Source organism: Euprymna scolopes, chromosome 4 (assembly GCF_053919585.1).
Source record: "Euprymna scolopes isolate OS-2025 chromosome 4, ASM5391958v1, whole genome shotgun sequence".
Classification (NCBI taxonomy): Eukaryota; Metazoa; Mollusca; class Cephalopoda; order Sepiida; family Sepiolidae; genus Euprymna; species Euprymna scolopes.
This window is the reverse complement of record NC_136485.1, coordinates 114,499,098-114,525,709: the sequence shown is the minus strand read 5'-3', so window position 1 is coordinate 114,525,709 and position 26,612 is coordinate 114,499,098.

The window sequence follows — 26,612 nt, the reverse complement described above, 5'->3', positions numbered from 1 at the left end:
TATATATATATATATATATTAGAAAGTTGGATATATTAAAATATTGATAGCACTGTATGTTAAATCCAAAATATTGTAAAACTGATGTCTAGTTTAACCGTACTACATAAAAAAAAATATGGCATCCGTCTTATTAATTGGAAATTGTATTAAATTGATATTAAGAGACAATTGCGTTTAATCTATAGTTTTTTTCAATATAATCTTGGTATACATGTACAGACATACACCCCCCACGCATATATATATATATATATATATATATATATATATATATATATATATATATATATTATCTTAATATTTTTTATTTATAAGCTATCATTATAATGAATTAAAATAATTAATTTTAAATAGGTTTTATATATTACACACATTGCACTTACATGAGTGGAGTAAGCGTTAGAATGTGGAAAATTACAAATAAACAATGTAAGTATATAACACTTAGAAAAGGAAGAAAATATCCTAACTTAAAATAGTTAAAAGTAAACTGATATCGTTACCTGTTTTCGATGAACAGAAACCTGAGAATTAAATACAGGATCGCTGTTAAATTAGGTCCCTCAAATGAATGGAATTACTTACCAATTAAAGAATTTAGGCATTATTACGTAACTATTCATATAGTATACAACTTAAAATAATTTTGTATGATATATATACATATATATATATATATATATATATATACATATATATATATATATATATATATATATATATATGTGTGTGTATATATATATATCATTAGGAATTTAAAATTTGTGATTTAGACCAGTTACATTTCAAATATAGAAAGGTTATTGTATGCAAGACAAAGGATACAGTATAGTAAAATATATTTCCTTATAAACTATGAGATTTCAATGTCATACATCTTCTCGGAGGAAAAATATTAGCAATATTGCACCTAATACAGTCCGTGGCGTAGTTAACAGCGAACACATTGAAGTCAAAATGCGACAATCTTTATAATAATTTTGAAAGGTTTTCATTGGTTGTTTAGCACAGCCGGTGCTCATAAAAATGATTGGCGAATCCATTCATCACCCCCCCCCATTACTAGCGATTGGGAAGGTCTCCTAGCGGCTTCGGCTGCAGGGAGACAGGGTAAATGTACTCGTCAAGAATTCGTTACTTGACACTCAGCCCGACAGGTGACGGGCTGGGAACCGGCCCAGCACCTGTCGGACTGTGGTACACTGCTTGAGTAATACCTAGTAGATCCACTCTCCCAGGTCTTGCCACTGTACTTTCTTCTGGAGTAAGTTCATTGCTTACTGCCTGAGGCGCCCCGACCGGGAAATGCCGACGGGTTTACTCAAACAATTTTTACAATTGCAGGAGTGTCCCTCCTTTAGTGGAGCCTGCTGGATTCGCACTTTCCGGCCTTGTGCCATATTTTGCTGTTGTGGGCAGCAAATAAACTTCTCCACCCCCATTACTCGTGATGGGGAAGGTCTCCTAGCACCTTTGGTTGCAGAGAGACAGGGTAGAAATACTCGTAAAGGATTAGTTACTTAACACTCAGCCCGACAGGTGACGGGCTGGGAACCGGCCCAGCACCTGTTGGACTGAGGTACACCGCCTGGATAATACCTAGTAGGTCCAACCTCCCAGGTCTTGCCACTGTGCTTTCCCCTGGAGTAAGTCCATTGCTTACTGCCTGAGGCGCCCCGACCAGGTAATGCCAACGGGGTTACTCAAGCAATTTTTACAATTGCCGGAGTGCCCCTCCTTTAGGTGAGCCTGCTGGGTCCCCACCTTCCAGCCTTGTGTCACATATTGCTGTTGTGGGCAGCAATTAAATTTCTACCCCCATTAGAAGTCAAACACATTTTACAAAAATAATGCAAGATATATTCCTGTATATAAAACATATAACAAAAGTTATGTCCGCCGAGGTCAAACTTCGTAGCACTGTATAAGTTTTAGAAGTACTTCCGAGGAAAGCGAGTCCGTATTTAGGAGTGAATCGCATGTTAGGTGCATAAATAATATACGTTTCTTTTTATCCTTTGTAATAGTGTAAACGTTAATTTTTAGCTATAGTTATTTTAAAGTCAATCTACTTTAGATATTCCAATTAGTGTGTTAATAATAATAATGTTGTGATTTACGTAGAATATACACTGCAGCTGTTAAAAGCTCAGTCTAAAATGGTCGCAAACACACACACACACAAACGCACACACACACACACACACACACACACACACACACACACACACACACATATATATATATATATATATATATATATATATATATATATATATATATATATATATATATATATATAGCCAGTAGAGTTTAGTTTCCAAGAAGTACATCCAATGAAACAAAATGTTCCTACCAAAATAGTGCTCAATGAGTGAACAGAGCAGGTATATTATTTTTATTTATACAAACATTAATGGCTACATATGTGCATACATGTTTCTGTAATCACCCACGTTGGGGGATTACGTCTTCATGCCATGAATTACCGTCGAAAGTGATATTTCAACCAAATACATTTTCCTATTTCGTTTATCAAGTTAGAATGCAACCTGTGTGGGAGTCATAAAAACGGTTAGAGGACAAGTGAGGTCTTTGAAGATAATAAACATCTTTTTCATTTCCCTTTCCCCCATCCAACTTATCTTTTGTTTTTTTTATGGCATAAGGTACTAACTAGGTTTAAAGACATTATTAAATATTAAACAAGAAACTGCTATATCCTGCAAACATTTCAGAATACACGCACTTAAAGAACTCTAAATTAGTAGACCAGAACACCTATAAGGACAACTAACCCTCATCAAATAACCCCCCCACAAAGAGGATAAGTGAGGTCGCAACTATCATCATACCCGTATGGATTACGTAAGTCGCTTAATATTCTACTTCATCAAGCAGTTATAATATTACTAACCTAAACAAGTACCTGTATGAAGGTATATTTGAACCAAACGAGTAATAGATTGTTTTGGGTGAACCTCGGAATAATGTATGCATATGGGTATTTTTGGGTGTATGTATGTATGGATATATGATCTTTTTATACTTGGGTAGGAAAATTAATTTAAAAACAAGGATACATGAATAAATAGATGAAAGAAAGTAAGGAATGAAGGGTGAATGAAATAAAAGGGGATAAAGAAATTAGGGTGAATAAATAAAGATGAAGGTAAGTACTACAATATATACGTTTGTATACTCAGTTTGTATAACCTAAACACTCTGATTTCTGTCAAGTGTTATTATATATTATTATTGTATCGTTATACATCTTATGTATATCTGCCTAACCATCGAAAGAGTGCTTGCTTAATATGAAGATAGCCCTATGAATTTCATGCTGAATTCAATATAAATTTTTACGTAGAATAAATTTTTACGGAAAAAAAACCTACAACTTAGGAAAATGTAACAAGCGGGTGGGGCCGTGAAATATAACTATGCCTGTGGAGTTTATAGAAAAAGGGAATATATATAGTAAATGTATTCATGTATGTTTCTACTTTAGATGTATCATTTGGTGGCAGGGTACATGTATATATATATATATATATATATATATATATGTATATATATATATATATATATATATATGTCTATATTTGTGTGAGTATTATGCATAAGTGTATTTTATGTATGCCTGTATGTTTGCATATATATATATATATATATATATATATATATATATGTGTATATATATATATATATATATATATGTATCTATATATCTGTGTGTAGGTTTGTATATGGATGAATTTGTATGTGTGTACGTATGTATATGTATGTATATGCATATATATTTCTGAACTATTAGAATAGGGGGTCTCGTATATGATTGTTGTAACAATATAGATTACAAGAATGTATGGATGCCCGAATGTTGTTTATATGTATGTTATATATATATATATATATATATATGTATGTGTGTATGTGTATATATATATATGCATATATATATATGTGTATATATTTGTATGGGTGTGTGTGTGTGTATATATATATAAATATAAATATATATATATATATATATATATATATATATATATGTATACACCCGTTTGGAGTGTAGTAGCATACTATTTCATATATGAAGGGGTACCACGCTACTGAAGTAAAGAAAATTCGATTATTTGTCTCTGTATGTCTGTATGTGTGTGGGTATATATGCGCGGGTGTAGCAAAGTGTAGGCGTTCATAAGTATATTGATATATTAATATATATATATATATATATATATATATATATATATATATATATATATATATGTGTGTGTGTGTACATGTGGGGTTTAGATAACTTTTGTGTTTTATGTTTATTCAGATTTTGTTTGTTTATTTGTTTTTATTTTATTTTTATGTATTTTTTGTTTGGTTTTATTTCCCTTATTGTAATTTTAACTTTTTTCCTGCGTAGTTTAGAGTTATTGCATAGTTTCAGTACGTGTGTTGTGAGTAAAATAAAAGCGAACAGCATAGATTCGCTTTTGAATACATGTATTAACGTGAGTGTGTGTGTGTGGAGGTGTCTGTGTATGTGTGTGTTGTGTGTGTTGCATGTATGTGTGGATGGATGTAGATTGAAAGGCACCGGTCAGTACTTAGTGACCATAGCTAATGTTCTTTATTTACAGACTTCAAGACAAAAAAAAAACTAAATTCTCAAGTACCTTATGCCATAAAACCAAAAGATAGGTTGGATGGGGGGAAAGGGAAATGAAAAAGATGTTTATTATCTTCAAAGACCTCACTTGTCCTCTAACCGTTTTTATGACTCCCACACAGGTTGCATTCTAACTTAATAAACAGATTAGGAAAATGTATTTGGTTTAAGTATCACTTTCGACGGTAATTCTTGGCCTGAAGACGTAATCCCCCAACGTGGGTGATTACAGAAAGATGTATGCACATATATAGCCATTAATGTTTGTATAAATAAAATTAATATATATATATATTTTTTTTTTTAATTAGACCGTGTCATCAGCACAAATAAAATAAAATAAAAAAACAATGACAGTGACATTAGCTACGAATTATTCAAGACTTTTAATTAAGTACCACTTATTTAAAAATGTATACACAATGGCTTTTAGCTAATGCTAGACAATGCTAAAGACTAGTAAGTATTTGTCGAGTGTGTTATGCAGTAGTGCATACATATATGCACTTAGTGCAATGTTAAAAACTAGAGGTGCGTAATTATATAAATCACAGGATATCTTCCCTTATAGATATAATGTTCCCAACACTTGTGTTTTTATACGTAAAGCGCATTAATAACGTTAAATACCTAAGAAATTTGGCTCAGACTCGATCAAACTGTCTGAATTGGGTTGCGGTACACGTTTTATGTGCTGGTTCTGTGGTGATACAAGACGGCAATAGTGGTATAACAAGATACATTATGGAAAATATAAATAAAACCACAGAAGGAGCACTGTGAAACAAAACTACACGCTTACCTTAGTTGCCGCATGTTCCAACTAATTTTTATTCATAATACATTTACCCTCATACAATCATTCGTTGATTATTTAAAAAGGTCGTATTCGATATATTGCGCAAAATAAAGAACGATATAATTAACTCTTGAAAAAATCGATTTATGCTGGAGGTTCAAGTTTAATGTCCAAGCTAATGGCCTTGTGAGTATACTTGAAGATGTTTCAGTAAGTTGTAATGAAAGAGAATTTAATCTAAGAGACGCACATTTTGATAAAACATTTCATCATAGTTTGTTTTTGTTTGTTTTTTACCGAAATGTGCCCAATTTAATTACAGTCTATAGAAAAGCATATATTTTTAGATATATACCATACATTTCTACACACATTTCAGTGTATAATTGTATGTATATATATATATATATATATATATATATATATATATATATATATTATTGAACCATACATGCATGTATATTAGTACCTACTAAAGAGGATTATAGTTAAACACATATACCGCTAAATACAGAGTGTTTCAAAAAAGCTACACAAGTCAATGTTATAACGGATAATAACAGCAGCAATACGATGAAATTATATTTTAGACCATCTAGAAATACTCTACCAGAGTTCTCATGAGTTGTTACACCAACGGATATTTATCGTAGAGTGGGACTTTCGATTTAAATCCAAATTTATAATACGACACTTTCTTCGCTGCACTCTGTACATGTGTATATATATATATATATATATATATATATATATATATATATATATATATATATATATATATATATATATATATGTGCATGTATATGTGTGTGTATATATATATGTATATATACATATATATATATATATATATATATATATATATATATATATATATATATATATATTAGAAATGTTAATTTATAAAAACCTGAAGAAACGAACTATTCTGTCAAGTCTGAGGAGGCTTCAGAACGGCCAAAAACGGTCGTGTAGCTGAAACAAAAATGTAACTAAACAGAAAACAACGATAATAAACAATACAACGTATGTATATATATATATATATATATATATATATATATATATATATATATATACAAATATATATATATATATATATATATAAGCAGACAAAGACAGATGCACAATGGTATAATAAGATAACGCTATTTGTTCTCGTTAAAATAGCTGCCTTATGTAAAATTTGGAGGTTTTATTTTGTAAATATACGTTCTATTCACGGAGAATAGATTGCAACCGGCAGCTAACACGATATCGAAATTGCCAAAAATCCTCTTTGCAATCAGTTTCTTAATAATATATGACTCGATTCTATTTACTATAGATAAGTTCTGTTCATATATATCTACGCACACACATACGCACACACACACAAACACACACACGCACATATAAATCACTATTAACGAGATAAAGAAGTAGGTCTTTAGTTTACTTTCAGTAGCCTCGTATTTCTAGAGTTCTTTTATTTTTCTTTAGTCCTTATCTGCCATAAACGATTTGCTTGATCAAGAGGGAATTACTGATGATGTATAGGGCTGAATCTTTTCAATCTAACGGGCATCGTTGATAAGATTTTTACTTGACGTAATAATGGTTTTGGTCTACTTACATCAAATGGTCTCATGCCTTGTTGGTTGGTTGGTTTTTGTTTTACGTTTTATCAACCCTTGTCGTGTCATTTAATGCCGAATGCAATGATTTTAAGAAAAAAATTCAATAGAATATATTTGTTTTTTCAAGTCAGTTTCTATTTAACCCATAGTTGGGGCTCTAGCAGGTTATATCACTCCGGTTCAGAATAGACGTCGGGGCAATTGCAATTAAAGGGTGGATATACACTCCCCAAAGCCCAAACGTTGGGTCCTCACCATCAGATATAGTTTAAGACCATATCCAGGAGCACTCATGTCTTGTGTACAGCGATTTTCATAAAAAAGATAAAGATGTATACCTTTAATTAAACGAAGTATTCTTCCAAGTTAGTTACATAATGTAAAAACCTAAGACAGAACGAAAGTGTGTATAATATTATACGTTATCAATTTAAGACATTTAGATATCAATCGAATAGGTTCAACTGAACGTAGAAAAATGGCATCATAAAAGTTAGCTTGGTCATGTTTACCAGTGTTTCAGTATTTAACACTTCATAAAATATGTGTTTGTACATATTGATTGAATTAAAATGAAATCAATTTTGACTCACCATTGAGGGGTTGATATACGTTACAACACGGGATACGGAGGCCTTAGGATACGTATTTATGAGGTTATGTGGACTAACACATTTTTATGACACCTTGTTTCGGAATTTGTCCCGCCTTATGGTGTTTTACTGTATACACAAGATTGTTTCTGATTATATTTCGACGGAGTCTTTGTAACAGAACCATATTTTTGTTAGGAAACAATATTTTAATGCGAAATAGCTTTTCGACTTTTGAATTAAAGCCACAATCATTCACAATGAAGTTTTTCAATCGATAAATGAAAGCATTTATGTCATTCTCGTTGACGTCATGAAAGTAATTTTCACACATCTTTATAGCCACACTTGAATAGACTTGCCGAACTTAATAGGCCGACATATCCAAGATCGGCTTCGTAAACGTGAAGCAGGAATCCATTAGTATGGATGCATTGAATTCTTTCTGCATAGAGGAATTAAATAACGCATCTCTGCTTCTGGCGCACGTCCATTACTAGCGATGTATTTCTTAGATATTAAACAAGATCTGCTACAAAGAGATAACAGTGTCAGGCCCTTAATGTATGAATTCCGTAATCATAACAATTTCATTTGCAATCTCTTCTAATCGATCCGAGTATTATATACCCGTAAGAAGCATTACTTGTAGACGCATAAAAATGTATAACATACGAGGGCATAGAGAACAACGTATTCCTAACGTCATAAGTTTGGCTGTGACAAATGCACGAAAAAATATGTGCGTATAAATCAGTACTCATAATTATTCACGCTGTGTATAAGCCACACCGCACCTGAAACGATCCATTATATATAAGCTTTTATCATCAAGTTGCTCATAAGTCTTGATAAGTTGTGACCAGCTATACAAAAACGCACTACAAAGCAAACAATTAGTCCAACGTTTGATTAATATATATATATATATATATATATATATATATATATATATATATATACATATACATATTTACATATGTATTGAACCATATATGAATGCATACCTGTACATACGTATACATTTTCTCTATGTGGATACTCCCATATTAATTGACGAATAGTTTATTATTTACGATTAACAAACTTTTCAACTGTATCTAATATGTAATATTATTATATATATATATATATATATATATATATATATATATATATATATATATATAGTGCAAAATTTTGTTGAAAATTCAAAGATTCACGTTTTCTTTTTTATAACCTTATAACATTATATATATATATATATATATATATATGTTTTATTAATAATTACTATTTCATATTCTGTTCTCATGTGGTTTAACGCTGTCTTTTATTTGCTTTTTCTCACACAGATGGAAATAACCTGCGAATCATTTTGAGGGATAACGTCAATGTGGATATAGTGTTAATAGTGTAATTGCCATTTTTTCCACTAACGATTCACTACTTATAAAGTTTTAGCAGCCACTCAAAAATAAGGGTGAATAAGTGTGCAGTGGTCAATGGGACAGTGGCGTAGTATTTTTTAGTAGTAGCAATTTGGTAAATTGGATTACTAAAGGGGAACTTGTTTTCATTGCACTTGAAGACACCCATATTATAATCAGTCGGGAAGCAGGCAAATCGAAGAGAGTTCCACATGTCGCAGTGGTTCATTATATAGCAATATCGAAGCAAATTACAACATCATTATTTGTGTGCTAAAAAAATAAATACGCACAATTCTATCATTAGCATGGGTTGATTAACAGAATTCTACATTAGTATACGAAAAATTGAAAAAATAAACATTACGAGACACATAATCAGATTTAGATGGGTTTTATTATAAAACGGGGCCAATAAGCACTCTTAAACCAACTGGTAATATCAATGCTTTTGTTTTTGTTTTTGCTTTTAGTATAGATACATAATGACACGGCAAGTAGTTTAGTGCGTGCACTTATCAACATATTGATTTCTGATTTAAGGTGTATATGTATCGTTAACTTTTAAATTAGCCGTGTCATACATTATCTTAGTAAGTGTCGAACGTAGAGTTTTTTTTTTACATATAGGCCCAATGCTTATTTTGCCTCATCATATAAACAGTTTATCTCGATTCTATTTGTTATTTACAATTTTCTACACCTTTGAGATGCTTTTTAACTACATTACATACATATTAAAATACTAGCTAATTACATATGAAATAATTACTTCCTACAAGTGTTTTTTCTCGAATTCAATGGAAATTAACTTGCGTATAACACTTATATTTAAACCGACGTTATAATAGACTGCAATCTCTTCCAATCGATCCGAGTAATATATAAACGTAAGACGCATTACTTGTAGACGCATAAAAATGTATAACACACGAGGGCATATTCTATTCATCTCTACTTTAACCAAAATATAGCATAAGAATGCACATACTTAACCTTTTATTTAGCGATGCAGCCTTCATAGTAATTCGATGGCGTTATACATTTTTGTTATACAGTTATTTGTCGTATAATTTGTTTCCTGCGAATAATCTTACATTCTACCACGATTTCCTGTTCATAGAGTATCTATGCGCCGTGATTACATGTTTTCACACCGCGGAAGGCAAGCGTACTTCAAGTGTTATGAGTATGCAATGCTGTCAATTTTTTCGCTTTCCTCTCATTTGGTATCTTTTTCTCTCTATCTCTTTTTCTCTCATAAGTGTATGTATGCTTGTGCGCGTGTGTGTCTTCCTCACTCTTTTAGGTTTTACATTTTTCTTATACTAATATAGGTTATTGAAACACATCAATTATTGCCAGCATTACTCGAGCAAAATTTCTGTGCTATTTAATTATTTTTCGTTTATATTATGAGGTTTAACTCGAAGTGTATTTCAGAATTTTCACATTGACACAAAGAATCGCGTAATACAGGAAGTATACTGAAAAACATTAATTAGATCCCCACGTGTATTTAAATTTCAGCACTAGTCAACGACTAACATTTTATCCAGAATTGTATGATTAACGATTATAAGTTTATACTTTATTTTCATTAACTTTCATATGATGCATTTACACATTTTATTTTAACCTAAACAATGTAGAAGATTAAAATATGCAATTGCTATGCACGTATTTGTTTTTAAACGGACATATAATAGTCGTTTTGTCAAAAAGGGTTTCTTATGCGAGGATTGATTTTAATTTTCAACTCCAACCTAGATAGTTGAAACGCTCCCATGAGGGAAGTGATACCGTTACTACGAAACAGCTTTTCGACTTTTGAATTAAAACCACAATTATTCACAATGAAGTTTTCAATCGATAAATGAAAGCATTTATGCCATTGTCGTTGATCTAATGAAAGCAATTTTCACACATCTTTATAGGCACACTTGAATAGACTTGCCGAACTAAATAGGCCGACATATCCAAGATCGGCTTCGTAAACGCGAAACAGGAATCCATGAGTATGGATAAATTCAATTCTTTCTGCATGGAGGAATTAAATAACGCATCCTTGGTTCTGGCGTACGTCCATGACCATTGATGTATTTCTTAGATATTTACCAAGATCTGCTACAAAGAGATAACAGTTTCAGGCCCTTAATGTATGACTTTCGTAATCATAACAATTTCATTTGCAATCTCTTCCAATCGATCCGAGTAGTATATAAACGTAAGACGCATTACTTGTAGACGCATAAAAATGTATAACACACGAGGGCATAGAGAACAACGTATTCCTGACATCATAAGTTTGGCTGTGGCAAATGCATATTCTTTTCATTGTTTTAACTCTTGAGTATATATTCGTTTATATACTGTATGTTTTTGTATAGACTGATGTGGTTCTCGGTGGATTAAGTATGTCTAACCGTGTCGGATATACAAAAGAAAGAAATGTATATTCTATTGTCACAGCCCTAATCATAAAAGATCATGATTCAATTGAAAATGTTCTAACATTAATTTTATTTGCCCTACATTATTTATGTTGATATAATATTAAGACACACGATGTACATTTCATATATAAATTCGATATTTGTTTTAATTTGCGTTCCTATATTGACATTCTATGTTACGTGTTTTCTTATTCCTGGCATATTAACGTATATTAGTTTCTTTCACAAATATATTCGTGATATTAAATAATGCGTTATTTTACAGCCGTTCTTTTCATAATTCGCCATATCTATAGATGTATTCACATAATAAAAACGAAGTATAAATCGTGAATGCGGAAAGAGACCTTTATGCATTTTTGTGTATATACGGCTTTAATATTCAGCTACTGTTTTTACTAGCATTGCAGGGAAAAATAAATCTCTGCATTAATGTTATTAATGTTGCAATAAGTAAAGCCGTGGTTACTTCGGTGGTTGATCGGATAAGTTTCCCATCTCCAAGATTATGTCAAATAAAAAAGAACGAGCATTCAAAAGATTATCAATTTAATTTCAATCTTTAATAATAACCTGATTTTGTAATGCACGCTTGTCGAAACAGCACACACGATATTTAATCATCAATTACTTTGCAACAGATATAGTATGTTATACGGATAACCGAAACTACTTAAAAAGTATAAACCGATTTCGTATTACTTTTTTCCAAGGATCGCCATTTGGACATCAACGATCATTTATATAATAAGGATAGACAAGCGCATTTTAAATGCGTGCAATCGTACATTTTAAAGCATATAACTATATAAAGGTTTAATACGAAAAAGACAACATTTGATGGACAACATTGTACGTGCATTATGTTATTAATTTTTTACAAGCTTTCCCTGAGGAATAAATAATGTATTTTATTCCAGAAAAAAAAACCGCCGCTGAAACAGCCGTATGTTGAAAGAGGGCAAATATTTGCAATATTGTAATGATTATTGATTTGGAGGAAAACAGCATTAAAAAGACAACTCTAGGGGACAACTCAACAGAACGTGTTTATATTAGATACGAAGAGAACCAGGTTGGTGTCAGCTGGGAACTATGCTAGAGGGGCAGATTTTCACAGGCGGACAGACTAAAAAAAGTTCGCGAAATATGCACTTAGACACATTACAAAACAGGGAGAACTGTATATATTTGTTGTAGCTAGATGATACTTGTTTAAAACTTTAGTCGGGGACAATAAATTACAGCAAAAATAAAACTTATTATAAAAATAATGATATAGACGAGGAAAAATCGCAATGTTTTTTTTCTCTAGGAAAGCGGTTGCAAGCATTCAAAATGGGAATCGCCCATTAGATATGAATTATTTTATAATCCTACATATAAAGAATAGAAACCCAGCGTGATGCTTGTCTCGTTGTGGCAAGAGTACTCTATCTGCTCTAGAAAGAAAACCTTCGTCGGTATATACATTTGACCAATGTAAAATTTTAGTCAGTTCATCTTGTGTAGATCTGAAAAGACCCACTCACATTGCTTCTTATTGGGGATGTTGTTTTTGTTGAGGTGGTTGACACTTTCTCTATTTAACATGAATTCAATAAATCAGCCATGACACACGTAAAAGAAAGTGGTCTATATAACGATGCCAACGGGGTATCGTCATTATTTGTAAAGACTGTGCATAATTGGGCTGTTTTATGAGGAGTTGAGAAGCATTTTGTTAGGCATAAATTACCCAGCTTTGGAGAATCGATAGTAGTTCTGTTTTCAGCTTTTAATATACTGCTACCGAGATATTTTAAATGACCGATTGTATTGCTGTAATCAAGATTATTGATAGATGTGACAACATCCCGAAAATATAAGTTAATCTCGATAAGGCTATTTTGGGTATAGGCGGAAACTCGATAGGTAGGTGGTCTTGGTCGCATAGGATTAATTTAAATACAAATATATGGTAAATAGTTTGGCTTTGTAAACAGCTTACGAAATTATATCAGTCTCGTTGAGAATGATTAGGATATATGGCGCTCACCTTTTCAGAACCTTGTTTTTCCTTAACTAAACCTCATGGGAGCCAAACGTCTGTTCTTGTATTTGGACGCAATGGAATGGTATTTGACTTTTTCAGGTTTGATAGCTTCTGAGTAGCCGATTAGGTGTTGCTCTTTTTTCTTAGCCTATACGAAGCAGTCGATTCCGCGTGGGAGGGGGGAAATTCCTTCTTAAATTAGCGGTTCGTCGTTATAGACAACGTTTATTTTTTTAAAAATATTTTCCTAACATTAAGTCAGTAAACTAAGATATTTTTTCTTGGAAAAATTAAATTAAAAATTATATCAAGAGAAAAAATTACAATCAACATTCAGTCGTCAACTACGTGATATGATCTTATTGTTATTATTAATAAATAACCTTTATCTCTGTTATGGTTTTTATGATTAAAACATAATTATATAAAAAGAGTTGGCAAAAACATGGTTTGACTTATAAAACAACTAAATTGCTATGAACATGAGAAAGTTCGAACTGTCTTTATTTAAATCACAGCACACAAAAAAAACAAGATTGAGTTTTCCAAAAGAAGAAGATTATATTTGCATATTGTTTCTCTTAATTAAAAACATAAGAACAAGGTACTTATGCACATATATAACGGGGTGGAATTCCTTATGCTATTTGTTAGAAAACCATTTGTACATGATGAGTAAAGAAGGTTTTGGCACTATTCTGTACTTTCATCTGAAATGAAAATGATATTATGAAGTTTTAAATTACCTCGAAAATACAACTTCAAAATAGCGCACAAACATTAGGGCATACATATTGTGTTTTTAATTAAAAAATAATATCAAAATATTATCTCGTGGTTGATTACAGAGTGCTGTCTGCTTTTGCGTGGTTTATTCTTTTAAATAAGCAGGATTATTTTTGATGGTTATGCACTTCCGTTACCGTGACATTTTAATAGGATTTTCAATATGAATTCAATTTTCACAATAACTTAAGTGAAAGTAGAGAATATTTATAAAGCGTCCTTAACAATCCATATAAAGAACCACTTTCTAAATAACAACGTGTTTGCTTTAAAACATTAACATAAGTGCATAAGTACAACACGAGTGCATATTTTTATGTTTTAAATGCTTAACAACTTACTTAGAAAATAAATAGACCAGAAGAGTTTTTCCAAAAAATACTTTAAAATAACACTTAACGTGATAAAAATACATATTGCATTTTAATTAAAAAACCTTATATAATATTCAGGAAAATGTGACTGGCAAGCTTCATGCTGAATTGTCTTTTGCCGAATTGACCATGCATTCGAATTGGACATGCCGAAACAGCCACACCAAACATCCCATTCTCGACTTTCTCGCTTTTTTATATTCTTTTCGTAATGCGTGTTTAGAGTCTAATACGCGACTTTAATATCCTGCATATATAACGCTTAAAAGAATTTCCGTAGTGGTTTCTTCGGTAATGGCTGCAACACATTCAAGATTGTAGCAAACGTTGATGTTCACTTTAAGTTGGCATTTCTTGGAGTGTATGTTCCTGTCTGTCCCGACGATAATTTATCAGTTAGGTCGAATTTCATACCAACCACATTCTGTTTAAACTTGGACCGATGTGATGTTAATAAACAGGTATAATCATCCACACTTTGATGGGAACAGCTATTTGAGGAATTGAGGCCGGATATGACGTCATGAGCAGGAGTATAAATATAACTCTCTGAGGCAAGTTCGAGACGCTTCAGCAAACAACAAACCTGGCGACTTGGAAGAGGGAGGAGGGGAAACAAAAACAAAAAAAAACACAATCCTTACCAAATCCGGCCAGAGACTTATTTAATAAAAATGTTGTGAAACGACAACGACTTTGGGAGGCAGTAATTGCTAAGGATGCAGTAAGGATGGTCGGAATTCCTATCCAGTCGCAGTTACCACCTGACGAAGGCCGAAATGTCGTGAAAACAACAATTAAGAAAGATGAAGATAATAACCCGCAATAAATAAAATAAGGAGTATTTTTATTTGTGTTCTCTAGATCAAAAATAAATCCACATGTGGCAATATTACGTACCAAACTATCTTGAAGTAGATCTTACTATAAAAAAGATGTGTAATTGCAAGCAAGTTATCCGTTTATTAATAATATTTTATTAAACTCTTTGGATATTATATTTAAAGGGATTCAATGAGTATTGAAAATTGTTTAATTTAGTAAATTTATATTCATATTTAAATTCAACAAAAATAAAACATGAATTTAAATCTATATAGTTTGGTTATGAATTATTATTGGTTAAAGCATACTATCATGATGAAGTAAGTAGGGGTGATTGTCTTTTATTTGCTTTTGTAGTTCCACAATTTTTACTAAAGAGGAAATTCTATTTTGTTAATTAAATTTTCTTGACTGTCATGTGAGTTTTTTCAGTTCATACTTGAATAGGAATGACTTTTAAACCGACATTAATTTCGAGTGCTGTTGCGGGTTTATGCTTGTACCATATCTCTGTACGGTCAAAATGCAGTTGTGTACACACTTCCCAGTGCACCGCCCTCTCCACTTGGTCATGCCTGTTTTATTATTCCTTTTGGGCCAGTTTGTTGCATTCACTTACTATATGGTTATCGTTTCGTCTCTTTGTCCACATAGTCTGCATTTGCTGTTTTCTTGTGTTTTATCGATCCTGGCTTTGATATGGTTGGTTCTTCTCGAGTTATCGTGTGCTGCAGTTATTGGAGATTCAGTTTCTCGGTTTATATGTCTTTTTCGTATCCATGCCCAGGTTTTTTCGTTATTCTCATCTTTTGTCATTCTTATGAATCTTCCGTGGAGTTGTTTGTCTTCCCATTTCTCTTTTCTCGTGTTGTCGTTTGTCTCTCCGTTTCCTGTTTTGTTGTTTTTTCAGTGTATCTCGCGGTCATAATTATCCTTTCGGTGGTTTGCATTATGTATTTTTCTAGTTCTATTTTAGTGTCCTTCACACAGCCTTCTATACAGATCAGTCCACTCCTGGCGTCATTCCTTTTCGCGTAGAGTCTGTCAATATCTTTATGCGTAGTGCATTATACATGGTCATGAGTGTCCTTGTTTTCTGTTAGAGTTGCCTCAGTTCTTCTTTTGTCAACCAAATAAAGGCCCAGAGTACCTTACTAGTTATACTCCCCATGTATTTATAACTTTTATTAGGTTTCTGCTATATAATTTTGTTTCCAGGCGTTTTCTTGTTCTCCAGAGGTATTCCTTTCCAATTTTCTATTTCATTTCTGTTGCTCTGATGGTGTCCGCTTCCAGAATTCCCAAGTATTTATAGTCGTTTGTTCCCCTAGTGCCCTTATTTCTGTTTGGTTGTGTAGTTTTATGCCTTCCGTCGTTTCCAGTTTTCCCTCTCTTATAACGAGTTGTGCGCACTTTTTCATTCCCAATTCCATTTGGAATACTTGGGTAGTGTTAATTAGTGCCTCTAGCTATTTTTGGTCCTTGCAAACTGTTTCAGATAGTACATCAAAAAATGTTTCAGATCGTACCTCAGATGGACCATTTTTTTTTCTTCTGTATTGGAGAATTGTATCCGGCTTGACACTTTCTCAGAATACTGTTCAAGGGCATCATAGCACGGATGAACAGTAGTGGTGATATTGAGTCTCCTTGGAAGATGTCGCTTTGTATGTTAATATCTGTTATGTGTTGTCTATCAGCTGTCAATACCAGTATCCATGTTTTCATTGCATTTTCTATTACGTTGGTGATCCCGCTTGGTATTTTATACATTTGTAGGAATTCTATTATACATGCTTGGGGTATCCTCTCGTACGTTTTTTTGTAGTCGATCCATGCCATGGCTAAATTTTTTCTCCTCCTTTTTACCTCTTTTAGGATTTTGGGTCTATATATAACAGGGCATGTGTTCCTCTTTTTACTTTTTGTCATCCTTTTTGCTCCTCGCGGATGAGTCCACGGTTATTCAGAGAGTGGTAGATTGTTCCCTCAGTTGTGCTGTCAGTATCTTCCACATAGTGGGTAAGCACGTGATTGGCCTATACTTACTAGGGACGGTTCCTTTCTCTGTGTCCTTCTGTAGCAGTGTGGTTCTACCTTTTGTCATCCAGTCTGGTACGCTTGCTTCCCGTATACATCTTCTCAGGTTTTGGGCTAGCCTTTCGTGTAAGGTTGTGAATTTATTGGACCAGTATGCATGTATCCCGTCGTGCCCTTGTGCTCTCCATTTTGCCATTTTCCTATGGTTTTCTTTAGGGTTTCCTTGTTGATTTCATTAACTGTTCCTTCTCCTATTTGTTGTAACTCTTCTTTCATGTCTTTCAGCCATTCGGCATTTCTATTGTAACCTCGTCGCTCTTCCCATATATTACTCCAGTAGAGTTTTGCTTCGGTCGGATTTGGTTGTTCGCTTTTTGTTTTTCCTCCATTCACATTTTAGTAGAATTGGCTTTCATTAGTTTCGAATGTTCTGTTTTGTTTGCATTGTCTAGATTTATATCTCGCTTCTTTACGTTTTTATATCTCGCTTCTTTACGTTTTATTTTTTGGTCTAATTCTTCATGTTTCTTGGTTAGCTTCCCCCTGTCAGTTACATTTCCAATATTTCGTGTTCTCCACATTGCTTTTTTCTTGTTGATCATTCTGGTGTCATTTTTATGTTTGTGTATTTTGGTTTATAGTCTTATTTCCCATCCAGGTTTTTCGGTTCACTTGCTTAGTTGTTTCCTGATTTGAGATTCATACTTACCATATTGACGCCTGTGTAGATTAGGTTGTTTAAGTCTGTTATTGTATTTGTTGGGATATGTGGGAAGAGCTTGTTAACTTCCTCTGTTTCTGTTTTTAGTTTCTTCTGCTCTTGGTTCCTTAACGATGGGAGCTTTGTTTTTCCTCGTTCATCAGCTTCATTATTTTTTTTTCATTTGCTTCATTTTCTGCTAGTTCTGTTTCATTATTATTATTATTATTATTATTATTATTATTATTATTATTATTATTATTATTATTATTTCATGAATTTATATTTTTAGTTGTGTAATGCACACACTGGATTTGAAAACGTTGGATTATAAACTTTTTTTTTTAAATAACAACTTTGAACTAATATTCAAGCCGTATAAAATCCAATCTAGCTGTATTTACGGTCTTTTCTCAAAATATATGAATCACCTTAAATAAAAAAATATGTAATTGCATTAACATGTATTAATTTATGAATCTATTGTCTAAACTTTAATTAAGAAATTATTTTGCTAAATTATATATCGAACCACACTTCTCCTGGATCAACATTGTTTAATACCAGTGGCAAGTAAATGATCTGTACAAGACGACTTAAAACAAATGCTTCGATAGGCAGAGAGCACATGCAGTGCCTAGAATACCCGAATGGTAACCATCTATTACTAACCGGGCTTAATGTTGCTTACTGACGATGATCTGACTAGAACCGGTATGTAAAGGCGATTATACCAGCACCCCCATATATATATATATATATATATATATATATATATATATATATATATATATATATATATATATATATATACATATATATATATACATATATATATGTATATATATATATATGTGTGTGTGTGTATACCTATATGTCAAACTGACATTACTATGAATATACTCAAAATGAAAAATATATTTCTTGAAGTTAATTTATATTTTACTTAACAATTTCACACAAGCAAAAATATTGTTGTCGATTTACAAGAATAATTTGAAACTGAAAATGAGGATATTTTTTTACATAGGAATCACCACATTATCAAGGCCAAGAGGCCACTCAAGAATAAGGGTTAAAGAGTGTACAGTAGAAATTGGACATTATAGTAATCATTAGTAATGAAAATTTGGTAAAGTTGATAACTTATATGGAACGGCTCATCAAGAACTTATTTACGTTAGACTTGAACACAACACTTTTGTAGTCAGCCGGAAAGCAGGAAAATGGAAGACAATTCCACAGGCGTGCAGTTCTAAGAAAAAAGCTTTGTTCATGGAATCTACGTGTAGGTTTAGGCACAGATAAAGAGTGGGGGGAATTATTCATAGTGTTTACAGCTAGACGAGTGTTTCTTGTGAAAGTGTGGCGAGGGGGACCATAGATTGGAGCTCATTCGAACACTTTCCATGAAAATAACGATACATCAGAGACAAACTCGCAACATCTCTTCTGTGAGATAAAGGTTGCAAGGAAGAGAAAAGGACATCTCCTACGAGGCTACGAAGTCTATTTTGAACTCTATCAAGGCAGGTCAAGTCCTTTCTAGCAGCTCCTGCCCAGATGTGGCAACAGTATTCCATTGTTGGACGTACCTGGCTCTTATATAGATAGAGAGTAGCATCAGCAGTGAGATATCTACCGGATCAATAGAAAGATCCCACCATTTTTCCAGCGGCCTTGGCAACAGATTTGATGTACGTGTTCCATTTAAGATCAGGAGTAATGGTCAAGCCAAGAAGTTTGTCAAAACTTGAGGCCTCCTGAAGACGAGAGTCATTTATTTCAATTGATGTCAGATGTGGATCAGAATGTTGATGATGTAAAGAGAGAAGCTTGGTTTTAGATGCATTAAAAGTAACCGCCATTCTTTGCCCCATTGTACTACGTGCTCAAGATCAGAGGAGAGAAAATTGGAGAGAACTTGGTCATTTACTGTCTTAGATGTGCTACCATAAATGGTAGTGTCGTCAGCATAGATGTCTACAAATGATGTAAGGATGTGATTTGGAAGATCATTAATGTAGATCAGGAAAGTGTTGGACCCAGGATGAACCCCTGAGGGACACCGGCATTAATACTGTGAGCTTCTGATTTTGCCCATCAACTACTACTCTTATGAACCTATCAGAAAGAAATGATTTAATAATTGAGAAGACATTTCCAGCAATACCATAGCTAGAGATCTTATGATGTAAACCTTTATGCCATACCCTATCAAAGGCCTTAGATATGTCAAGAGCAATTGCCCTAGAAAAGTTGTCTCCGTCGAGAGATTTGCTAATCCTATGAGATATAACTGTAAGCAGATCTGCTCTAGATCTAGCAGAACGTAAACCATATTGAGTGTCACTAAGAAGGTTATTTTTGTTGAGATGTTTGATTACTTCTGTATTTAACACAGATTCCAGCAACTTACTCTTGACGCACAGGAGACTTATTGGCCTGTACTGAGAGGGGGATGAGCGATCACTTGAATTGAAGCACCTATTTACATTAATCATTTTATAGTGTTTATTCTGAATGGAAAAAACATACGTTAAGATATGCGGACTGTCCGTCAAGGGATCAGGCAGTACAAAGATAACAGATAAGAGAAAGGGAGCTAAAAGGAAGTTAAATTAGAAGAACTACAATAAATTAACAGCAACGCAATACACGTTTAGAAGAAGCAGCAAGAATATTTTCAAACAAAAGTCAATTGATGGGGTATAATAGATGTCAACATATGCGAGGAATATGCCAAACAGGACCTAGACAGAGGGGAACATTTATTCTGGCATTGTGCAAAATCATTAAACATAGGTAATATAACTATACTATGTGGCGTCAGGGGAGCATTAGGATGTGGAATTGAAAGATTAAATTTATGCGATGATGCTAAGCTACATTTACTAGCATTCCTTCCTAATTCAGGGAAAGTCACACTTTAAAATGAAGCGACTGACCATAAATCCAATTCTTTTAAAAATACTAAGAAATTGTAAGGGCTGTGACAACAGCATATGCTGTTCATTGTTTTGACCATCGAGTGTGTATCCGTGCATGTTGATCATATATGTTTTATATGAAGTGATGAACTGTTCGGTGATTAAGTGCGTCTAACTGTGTCTGATATATAACCAAGATCCAACACAATGATAAGAATATTCCGTTTTAAAAGCTCTGGAAATTATAACTGTGCGTTTCATTTGCATTATTTGATGTAAAATTATATATTCTTTGAGGAAGAAATCGATATTGTTTTGCATACAAGGGCAACCATCAAAAAATTGCAATCATGCATCCCAACTATGGTCACCATAAGTTTGGTCAAATGAAGGTCTACACTACAGGGCAAATATATCAGAAATTCGAGATATTTTGCTCAGTCAATGGGAATATCAATGTCGTTTTGTAGGAAATAAGTACGCATATAAATTTGTGTAAGTATATGGTTTTAATTGCAAAACACAAAAAATACTTATAATTTCAAATAAATCTTATAACATCAAATAAATCTTATAACATCAAATAAACCTGTTACGAGCTGCATTTGAGAAGAGGTAAATACATGCACGATACAATGTTCTTATTTGCAATCAAACAGCTAACGCATGTGTTGGTGACAATAATGCCCCACCAGAAAATATGGTTATTCTAGATCACCCAAAAATATGCTCTAAGCATCCTGTTAGTTAGACTCACTGGGCTATCTGATTGCTTTTCACATGGAGAAGCTGGATGAGACTGTGAAATGCAACATGGAGATGGGTATAAATCAGGGATATATAATCATCTCACAATGCAAAAATTTTACATGTTTCGATTTTCTTTTAGAGGAATTTTCAGCATATTTTCAATAATGTGTGCAATTATTTCAACAACATTCGTGGTGTTTTTGTGACAGTTGAGGTTTGCCGATTGCAATATCTCCAGAATAACAAATCTCAATTTCAATTGAAGCATTATAATGAACTAATGGGCTATTTAAAGCACGGTATAAATCTTGAAATCACACGAGGAATATTAAGGATTGCTTCCTTCCTCATTCAATTCCATATCTCGCAATATGCGCCCAAACTTTAATAATTAATGCAGATAGAGGCAAACTATGGCATGCCGGATATCTTAATTACATACAAGTGAAACCTTAAATGCCTGGAAATAATGAATAATATATTAAAAAATGAAATCAATAAAAATAGAGCTGAGAATAGAGCAAGTGTAAAATGGAAGTCTTTAGAAATTATAATAAACTGAGACACAAAAACAATTTGCTAAATAAGATAGTGCTGAAGTATTGTATATTAATGAGAAGAAAATTTTACGTAATATGATTGGTAAAGACATTTCATATTTAGGAGCCTTGTAACAATGAGAACGATTCGTCTCCCTGTATCAAAAATCTCTTTTGAAAAATGATATAAACGTGTTCGGAAAGTAAACATTTTTAGATATGAATAGATGCCTAGGATGCAGGAGACATGAAAATGAATTACTGATTAAGAACCAACACGTAGACAATAGATATAAGGTAATTAACAGTGTTATGATAAGTCTCACATATTAAACTAACTTGCAGTCCCCCTTGAAGAAAGAGTAGACTTTATTTTCATAGAGATTAGCGAGTGGTACCCGGCGTTGCCCGGATATTTTTCGGTGTGTGTGGTGGGGAAAATAAACGTGAAAAAACCTGATTTGCGGGGGGGGGGGGTACCCGGCGTTGCCCGAGTTTTTGGAGGGGGTGGGTGTTAATTAAAACCTGAGAATAAGCGAAGGAAAAAAAAGAAAACAGTAAAACGTACCCGGGCGGTGTGGGGTGTAATCAAAACATAAAAACATACAAATAACGAACGTAAGGCAAACGAACGATGTTAAATGCAAAAATCGAAAAAACAAACAAAAAAATAAAACAGAAAAACTAACCTTAAAAAACACTTGAAAAATGGCTTAAAACAGCATGTTTCAATATTACAATTTTAACAATCGGTGGGTACCCGAGTGTTTGTGAGTGTGTGTTACTGAAAAATTGAGAATAAGCGAAGTAAAAAAAAAACACAGAAAAACGTACGTTACGTGAAAAATTACTTCAATAACACTGGTTCATTATTTAAATAAAAAAAAATCGAAAAAAAAGAAAACCCATCTCACACCACGATTCGAACCCAAAAGGTTTAGATAACGAACCAACGCGCTAACCAACTGAGCTAACGCTACGTATACGAAATTTAGTCAGTTTTCCAACTATTTAAAGTAAATCTGGTCATGACGTCACTGACGCATGCGTAGAACCGGTCGTCGTCACGAGAGGACCGTTTTTGTTGACCCCCTGTCGAAAATTGTCGATTTCGTGGTGAAAATATAACGTTTTTGTCAAATGTTTCGATAGGCTGTCCATAACTGCAGTCAGGATAAATATAGTGCTAATTCTTTAAACATTTCTTAATCCAGATGTGATAGGGTAGTGAATGGAATGTAAAGCTTTCTTAGATTGCACATACATTAACACAGTGACTGATAAGCAGAGAGTAGTCAGTGGCATTGTGATTTCATCTGTTAAAATGAGGAAAAGGGGAACAGATTACCTCTTTATATGAATGCGCTGAGGGAATGTTATAAACCTTGTGCATTTATGTAATAATATCACATTTCTGAAAAAATATTAGGTATGTTGTGTTGCCTGGTCATGTATGGCTTCTATTTACTTCTTGGACGAAGAATAATTGGAAGATAGTTTAACTTACCAAACTCGCCCACAGAAACCTCTATTTGCAAGGATCCTACATCATCTGATTATGCAAATTATTTAATATAATCTGAATTTTATTATAGTAGCTAAAGAATCTATAGTCCCTTAATTTTCTCTAGATACAATTAACAAAACATAGAAAGACATATGCAATTACATAGGCAAATGCGAGCATAAAAAACAATATAGTGTAGATAAAACTTAGAAAAATAAAGGGACTAGTTGTTAAAACTAGAAAAAACAAAATATTCTTGTAAAACTATAGTACACTACTGATTGATTATATAATGTTATATTGAATTAAAATATATATATATATATATATATATATATATATATATATATATATATATATATATATATATAATATCAGGTGGCATGCGAGCGACAATCCCGGTACTATTTATGAAGGTTTCGCCGGCGTAAATCTTGCTATTGTAACACACAGCTAATCAGAATAAATAGTCTCAAAACGTCAATGTTTAAAAAGTTGCTATGTTAACCAATAGCCAATCAGCAGAAACCGTATTTCACGTTCCTTATTTTTTCTTAAGTCTTTTGTGCACCAGTAATTTTATTATAACGTTGTTTTAATGAACGAATATTCAATTTTGTTTTCAAATTATAGCTGAAATGGTTACTTATTAACAGAAAAAAACGCTCCAAATTTGGCAGCAAAATAAGTTAGCGATAAAGCTTTAAATACGTTCTAAATGAGTAAAACTAACAAATTATCATACATTCAAACACTTTGGGGGAGACTAGAGACAAGTCACACCTTTATTACTATCAGGATATCGGTAGGAGATAATTGAAACCTTTATTAAAATTCATTTTTTGGCTTCACTTTAAGCAATAAAAATTATGATACAATATTAAAGCAACACTAGATAAAAACATGGAACAACACGTACAATGATGATATAAAAGTTCCACATGTATCATGCCTAGATTATTGATGGTGTTTTTTTTAAAAAGAGAACAAAAAATAGGATAATAATATCACAAAAATACTCTGGGTGTCAATTGCTCAAATAAAAATATTATACATATTCTGTAGATTGTAAAACAGGATGCGCAGTCATGCTTCTCAGAACAATATCAGTAAAATTGTCTGCACAAAGAAATGAGATTGGAAGTTACAAAAATATATCGCCATTCCATTGTATACATTGAAATTAAACACCCTGTATAATCAAGCATTTAAGTTTAAAATGCAAAAGTAAAAACGCTATTCTTCAATTGCACTTCAAAACATTGATTGGAATTTAAGGAGAAATGCCTCCCATTTAATGAGGAGTAAAGCAGAATTATACATTATATAAATATAGATAACAACTCTTTGAGAAAATTTAGATTAAAAATGAACATTATGGGATAAAATATTAAGGTATATTAAATATGCATATAATATATAAGGGTAAGGACTTTTGTAAAATGAAAATATTTAAAGTATAAACTCTATAACGGGCACGAAACATGTCAATATACATAAACAAGTACTCAGTGGAATAGAGCCATAATTATTACTATGCTATTATAATGGTAAGTTTTAGTAAAATAAAATATGGCGTACTACAATTAATAATCATAATTAAAAAGACAAATAACAAAAATTAAATAATGGAAAGGAGAATAAAATGGGTAATTACTAAGGGAGATATAAAATTAAATCACGAATTCGGAAATACATACATGCATCAAACAATCTTAAATCAAAGGAAATAAAACAGTGTATTATGTGTTTCAGAACCTTGCATATTTAATGCATACCTGATTGTGTAAGACTTATGAAATAAATTCATATTTAAATTACGGTAATATTCTGTATGACCTAAAGTGGGTCATGTATTTCATATTTATAAGTAAATTATATGAATTGTGGGTTACACCATTCTTGTAATAATATAATTTGAATAATGTTAAAATCAGCAAATTCTATAAATTTTATAAAACTATTCCAAAACAACGTTTCACGAACTCATGTAAATGTATTAAATTATGACATTTTCTATAAATTCAAATTGCATCATAAAAGATAGAAGAGTTCTAACATAAAATAAAACACTTTTCTTCGAATCTAATTTACAAATGTTGTATTTGTTTTTAATTTCAATGTATATAAGTATGATGCCTTATTAGGCATAAATGAATCGTTTCAAATATATTTGATATAATCCAACGTTAATTATCACAGGCCCTTTTACAGTTTCATAAGTATATAAATAGCTAAAATTTTATATATAGTTTCCGATATCTAATTCAAAAGCACTTGCCTTCAAAGTCAAGCTTGGCTTTGTTAACTGTGAAAGAAGTTGGCGGTCAACAGTAATTATCGCTAGGCTAATTGGTATTTAAGTTTCGGTGCCTAAGTTGTGAAGTTTTTGCCGCATTCTTTTTATATTTTGCGTGCTCTACCTGTTTAAACCGAGGGTGATTTTTTTTCTGTCATAATCAATATTGTTATATTAATCTAGCTGGGATTGGGCTTCTTAACTGATGGAATAAATGTATACACTTTATCTTACATTCTAAATGAGATATCTTTTTTGTAAGATTGTTACGCTTAATGTAAA